Genomic DNA, 5,955 nt, shown 5'->3' with positions numbered 1-5,955 from the left:
CTACCAGGTCTCCCACACCCACCTCCCCACCAATTTGGATCGCTTGTTGTTCCCTTGTCCCTGGATTTGTTATCCCCTCTTCTTCCCTTCCCCCCCAGTGTGGACCTCTTGTGAGTAACCTCCAATCAGTTCAGGTGAGGTGTCCAGTGCTGCCCCCTGAGTTGGAAGTCTACAGTCGGGGTTCTTTGGGGAGTTTATGACTTTGGTCCGTGGCACTCTCCGCTTGGCTTGCCTCCAGATGGGCAGGTCACATCTGCCGCTCCCCAAACTGTATCTTCAGGGCTGTCCTCTGTAGCACTGCCATCCAGGGAGGGGACGTCATGTCTCCAGCTAAAGCCGGACCTGCAGTCCTCTCTGTGAATGAGATGCTCTAAGCAGGAACATCAGCCTCAAGGATTGGCGCTCTGGAATGGGGTCTATACTCGCTCTTCCTTTTCTGTGGAGACGTACACAATGACCCCCTCTTGGGTTGGTTAGTGCCCCGACACACCATTGCATCATTTTTCTTCCCCCACCCCTCTGTGGGCCTTAAAGACACATGAGAGAGGGGGAGAAGATGCCTTTCAGCACAGGTGCTATCTGCATCTGTTGTTGATGATATAAGAATCATTGGGTGTGGTCTGGCTCTTGCCAGAATATCTGGTCCTCAGTCCAGGAGTTGTGTGATAACTGTTTAAATTGTATTAGAAGTTGGGGCTGTGACTCCTTATGGGAGTAGAAAGCCTCCTCTTTCTCCCTCAGAGTGGGTGGGGGCTTCGAAGTGCTAACCTTGTGGTTAGCAGCCCAACATCTAACCCACTGTGCTGCCAAAGTTGCAGAGACTGGCCCTGATTGTCCATCATCTCCTTCGTCCAGTACAGCCACCTCTCCTGTATCAGGGCTTCAGAATTCTGCTGGTAAGAACCCAGAACCAGTTGGCACTTGGGGGCTCCAGTAGTCTTTGTAACAATTTTGTGCACAAGTGGGAGTGGGCCTTTCTCATTTATTGTACTCAGTCATTTTCAGTAGCAGCAAATCTTGGATTCTTGGGGAAACACATTTGTAATAAGATAATATTCCTCTTATTCTTCTTTCTCTCCTTTAAACTGTTATGCCCTCATTGGCGAATTTAGATTATTTCAGCCCCTTGGGAATTAAACATGGATCCAAAGACCATTTATATGGACAGTATTTGTAATAAGATAATATTCCTCTTATTCTTCTTTCTCTCCTTTAAACTGTTATGCCCTCATTGGCGAATTTAGATTATTTCAGCCCCTTGGGAATTAAACATGGATCCAAAGACCATTTATATGGACAGTATTTGTCACAAAATTATTTTTACAAATGAATATTTTTTTCATATTATAAATATAACATGCGCTCATTATAAAAAACTTGGAAAATCTGTGAATACATTTAAAAAAATTCTACCCCTCAAAGTAAGTTAACTTGTTCACATTCTGGTGTTTTCTCTCTCTTCTTATGCCTGGATTTCTATTCCCATGAGGCTATATTTGATAATCTTGTCAACAACCTGTATTGGCAGTCTGACTTTCATCCTTAAATCTTTTTGGAAACGTTTTAATTTTTTTTTTAAAAGAAAGGTATTGTGCTATGCTGTGGGGCAGAGAGAGGGTGTGTGACAATTTATGCATGTATGATTCCATTATTGCGCTTGTTCCCAAAGGAAAGAGGGACTAGATGTAGTCTTGGCGCGATGAGACTTTTCAATCTAGTGGAAGAAATAATACGCGTACATAATTAACTTTAATATGGTGGCAGTGTCTGATAAGTCTTCAACTCCTCAGAGACCACTTTGAGATAGGATGAATCTCCGCATGCACTCTCTGGCCATTTTCCTGGTGTGATCGCTGACGCTGAAGAGCTAAAACAATAATCTTGAACTTACTCCAATTTTTGAATTAGCAATTTCTGCCTTTTTAAAAAAAAAGATCATTTTATTGGGGTCTCTTACCACTCTTGTTACAATCCATACATCACTTGTATCAGAAATATTAGTACCTATATTGCCACTGTTGTTTTCTAGACATTTACTCTCTATTGAGCCCTTGGGATCAACTCCTCTTTCTCCCCCCCTTGCTAGATTATAGATTGTTATTATTTTCATATCTCACACGGACTGCTGTCTCCCTTCCCCTCTGGTTTCTGTTGTTCTTCCCCCTGGAGGGGTGTGTGTGGTGATGTGCCATTCATTGCGATCAGTATCCCCTTCCTTCCCATCTCTCCCGGCTCCCCTCCTATCCTTTTGGTACCACTATTCCCATTCCTGTTCCTGTGTTCCGTGTGCCATGAGCTTTACCTCTTGTCTCTACCTATGTACATGCTCTGGCCCAGTCCAGAGTGGGAAGCAGCACTGGGGTCATGACAGTGGGGGGGCAAGGAAGCCTCAAGGAACCAGAGGTATATTGTGGGATCCATCGTGCTCTACTGCACCCTGATTGACTCATCCCTTCCCGGTGACCCCTCTGTGGGGGGTCTTCCTTTGGACTTTGGGTCTCCGCTCAGTCTCCCCTCATTCTCACCAAACGTGTTTTTATTTGTTTGTTGTTTGTTATGAATCTTCTGTTGACTGTTACCTGGCCCGATGACACCTCATGGTCACATGGGCTGGTGTGCTTCTTCCATGTGGGTTTGTTGCTTCACTTTTGGATGGCCATTTAACTTCAACCCTTTAAGACTTCAGACACTGTATCTTTTAACAGCCGCACACCATCTGCTGTCTTTACCACATCTGCTTATGAACCCATTTTGTCTTCAGCGATCATGTGTGTGTGTGTGTGTGTGTGTGTGTGTGAGCATCACAAAAATGCCCTTTTGTTAAAACAAAGTGTTCTTGTATTGAGGGAGGATATGAGCTGAGGCCCAAAGCCCATCTCTAGCCTCAGTGTATTGCCTTATAAATATATGTACATAGGCCAATACCTATTTCTGTGGATGACTGTATTTACATAAGCACACACCTCTGTGAATACCTCTGTTTATAGCTTTGCTTCCTAGAGTTTTCTTGTGTCCCTTTGCCTCCTCCTGCTGCACCATCATGTTCTCCCTTCTTCTACCTCTTAGTGCTTCCTCTCATCTCTGCACCCTCCTAGATGTTTGTTTTAATTCCCTAGTTGTTCCCCTGTCTATAGTGTTATTTGCTCACCACACCATCTCCCCCTAAGATCCTCTGGGGTGTTGGCCCGGTTGCTTTCTCCCGGAGCTTGCTTCCCAGGTCTGTCTTATATAAGTAGGCAAACCAGCAATGCCCTCATGAATTTCTGCTTTTCAAATGCAGAAATCACGGGAAGCTTTTGTTAGGCCTGTGACAAAGGGATGTCTGTCAGGCTCCACAGTGTTTGTCCCCAGGCTATTGTTCTCTACCTGTGAAAGGTCACATTGCCAATACTCTGTTTCATCAGAGTCAATTAGAGGCCTGGGTGGGTAGGCTACCTGTCTCCACAATGTTTTGAGGCTGGGGGATAGATGAGGCTTTCAAATAGTGGATGTTTTGCTGCTGCCTTCTTGGTGTGCCGTGGGAAAACACTAATTTAGAATAATTAGAGCTAAGTAATGGAGAGGCTGTAATGGGATGTTAGCCATGCATGTGACACCACAGAAGATTGCCTCTGCTAATGAGGAGACAAGACCCGGTCTCCAGTAATTCAGAGACTTAACTGTGTGCACTCCCAGAAGAGAAGCAAGACTTTTAGCTAGGAGGCAACCAGGAGGTTGGAAGTCGACCCTAAGGTGGGGGAATGTGCCCTCCTCCAAGGCAGCTGAGAACTCCCAGGTTGTCAATGTCTTCTGTCCTCTTATTCAGCGCGTGGTTATCATTGGGCTTTAAAGTGTATAACCCAAGGGGGGCTCAGGGCAGTGAGCACATTGTTACTGTCCCAGCAGTCAGGCTTCTTGCTGCTCAGTACCAGGTGGCGTGAGCTCCCATTCTTCAGGAGATAGCCATGGTCCCCTATGAGAATGAGAGAAACCCTGGTGGTGCAGCAGTTAAGCGACTGCTGCTTATCAACCAAAAGGCCTGCGGTTCAAATCCATCTTTCGTCACATGGGAGAAAGGCGGCACTCTGCTTCCATTAACGATTTACAGCCTCGGAAACCTTCTGGGGCAGGGTTATTCTGTCCTAAAGAGTTGCGATGAATCAGAACAGACTAGGCAGTAATGGGAATTTCTACACTGAGCCTGGAGGCCTCTTTCCTGTCTATCCCATGGAGGGGTATAGACGGAGTGGGTAAGACCTCTGCTTCCTCTCTCAGACAGTGAGTTAAACTCCACTCTTTAATCAAGGCCCACCTGCTGTGGAGCAAGTGCTAACCCTTGGTGTGGAGATCCTTTACAGAAGCCGGCTCTTGGTGCAGGGTCCTTACTGTGCATCCGAGGAGCTCACCAATAGGGCCCAGGAATCATTTCCTGGAGACAACGCAAAGGCAGTTCAGACGGCAGTCCGAGTACCACAACCTTGCCCCCACTGGGTGGTTGGCATCCAAACGCAGGCTTGTCCTTGTGCTCGGCTCTCTTCCCCTCAATTTTGCCCTTCCAGATCTCCTTTCTTTCACCCCGTGGCCAGCTATTGATTGACTGATTTGTTTGTTTCAATTTATGATTATTTCCCCAACATTTTTATTGGCACACAATTTATGCACCATACAACTGAATAACTCAATCATATCAAGGGGAATTGTACAATCAGCACCATGTCTATCTTAGAGCATTCCTCCACTTCCCACCCCCCCAAGCATGATCATTCTAGTGCTCCCTGCCTGCTCCCACCTTCATGATCTACTCCCCAAATCCCCTTCCCTCCCTATCGCCCACCCCCACTCCTGCATTCCCTCTAGCACCTTGTATCAGTGATTATCATTGTATATCCACTCCTCGAGTGCCTCTCAGCTGGGAAACCCAGCAGAAAACAATGAAAAACAAATCGCACTAAGGTGATAAGGATAAGATCCTATCAGCATAAAGACCAAAGGACTAATAATGTGTGAGAGGGAGAAGACCCCCAACAACATTCAAAAAGCTAGAGAAGAAATTTCTGTCGTGGACCATCTAAGAGATATTTACACCCAGAACAGATTCATGCCACATCTGTAGTGAGGTCAACTGGCCAAGTGTGGGGTTCGGCCAGCATAATCAGGATTACAATGGTCTCTGCCCGATAGTAGTGCTGTTCGGGACTCCTGCCTGTGGCGAGAGAGCGGATCTGCCAGCAGCTCCTCTGACTAGATACTCTGCAGATGCGTTTGGGGCTCCCACTGTCCTTCAATCATTGGCAGTTATTTTCTCTGTGGCTCTTCAAGTGTAATCTTCTGTTGTGAAGCCCTTGTGACTTGCCCTGTGGATCAGGGCTCCTCCGAATCACTGCCGATGTTTACTCCTGCTTCCTGGGTCACGGGACCTTTTCAGGAGCCGGTGACCTCAGGAAGCAGTGCTCAGATCCAGCCTGCACCCAACCCCTGGCCTCCGAATGGGGAAGAGAGTTGGGGGCAGGGGTGATGTTCTTGCCAGGCATTATAGCTACGGATGGGCTTCCAGATTTGAGGTTATACCTGTGGCTCCCAATTGAGACAGGCTTTATTTTGATCTTTTAATTGCCATATGTGGGCGCTACATAATCTCCTGTCAACTTGAGGATATTAAGAGTGAAGGGGTGGAGTCTAGTCTGTCAATCAGGTCACAGCCTGATGATGCCTCCGTGTGGATGTGGCTTTCTGATGAGGATTCTGGGGACTCTTTTTCTCCTTGGAGGCAGGGTGCACTCTCTCTCTGTGCTTCACATTCCTGTTGACAAGCCACACGGAGCCACGCCGATGGCAGCCAGAGTCCTGAGTTGCTACCACTGCTACTGGATCCTCAAGACTTTTCATCCACTGACCTCTGATCGTCCTGCATGCTGCATCATCGCACTGGCTGCGTGAGTCTGAGGAGAGATTTATGGACCAGTATCGGATTTATGA

This window comes from Echinops telfairi, unplaced genomic scaffold (genome assembly GCF_000313985.2).
Source record: "Echinops telfairi isolate 266 unplaced genomic scaffold, ASM31398v2 ScPeMD7_4225;HRSCAF=4972, whole genome shotgun sequence".
In the NCBI taxonomy this organism is placed as follows: Eukaryota; Metazoa; Chordata; class Mammalia; order Afrosoricida; family Tenrecidae; genus Echinops; species Echinops telfairi.
Note: the sequence above shows the minus strand (reverse complement) of the source record.